Genomic DNA, 1,404 nt, shown 5'->3' with positions numbered 1-1,404 from the left:
CTTTCCTCCAGTACATTCTATTAGACTATCAGCTGTAGAATCATATACAGAATATTTGATGATAATGCAACCAGATAATATTGTAATGTATTTCATTATTGACTGCTGGTGTCCAACTGGAAGTAAGTTGTAAATCAATAGAGAGAGTACATTGATGTTGCTACCATGCCATGGATTATGAAGTTTCATTATAATCACTGGCATATTTGATGTATCTGGTATATGTTCTTCATATATTGTTTGTAATGATTTATAGAGATGCTTGACTTCAGCTGAAAATCGAAGTTCATTAGCTTTTTCTTGATATTTGTTTAATTCACTGACAATATTAAATATGCCATTATCACTAAATTGAAAATTTTGTAAAAATGTTTTACTCATGTCCACTATCAGACTGCAATCGATAAAATCATAAAATGGATAAATAATTTTAAAAGTTTCATCTAATGATGCATTTGTTAGTTTATCATTCCAATGCATGTAGGCCTCAATCCATCTTGTTAAATCAATCAGTAGCTTAGGATCTGAGGCTTCCTTCTCATCAAACGCTGTTCGTACCTTTACCATTAAACTAGCAAATGCCTCGTTGAGCTCTAGTAGTGAATGCAAAACTTTTTCTTCATCTTCTTGTTTGTCAAACATTATTTTCTCTCTTTGTGTAGCACTAACAGCGTTTTCCCTTCTGATTGTCAATGTAGTTATGACATCATTGGGTCCTAATAATATCAAGAGTACATAATATTGATAATATTGATTACTGATATTTATACAATTGTAGTACAGCTGACAAAAAATCTTAATTATCAAAATTAATCTTAATTGGTTATAATATGGTACTTGCACGCAGAAATTTTGGGCCACAGAAATTTCTAGCTATACGTTAAAATGACTATATTGATCACTGATAATGTACACACACACACACTCACCTAACTGGTGTAATATAGAGGTAGCAATATCTGTTAGTGTATGATGTTGTTGGTTTATTAATACATGACATATATCAATAAGATACTGCTCTGGATTAAGAGAGGATTCCAGCATTACTTGTACGGTATGGACTAGTTTCCCAGATTTCTGTGCTTCATTCTTTCCTGCCAAGGAATATATTTCACTTTTAGTATCCAGTGATATCAGCCTTTTAGCATGTAGTGCATCAGTTACTCTCTCGATGTCAGTAGCAATAGCATGAACTAATTTATCAGAATGAGTCCTTAATATATCCTTTGGATTACCTGCAGTAGTGTATCAGTTAATGAGTGTTGTATTAAGTGTATGTTTACCTGATGTAGTACTAGTAACAGGTTTATTAGTTACAGAAACTGATGATGATACAGTAGATACTACTGGTACAGTACTAGTAGTGGGATCATTACTGCCTATTATACATTTAATATAATTATT

The sequence above is a fragment of the Amphimedon queenslandica genome, unplaced genomic scaffold, assembly GCF_000090795.2.
Source record: "Amphimedon queenslandica unplaced genomic scaffold, v1.1 AMPQUscaffold_12174, whole genome shotgun sequence".
Classification (NCBI taxonomy): Eukaryota; Metazoa; Porifera; class Demospongiae; order Haplosclerida; family Niphatidae; genus Amphimedon; species Amphimedon queenslandica.
The sequence above is the reverse complement of the archived record's forward strand: the minus strand, read 5'-3'. Positions refer to the sequence as shown.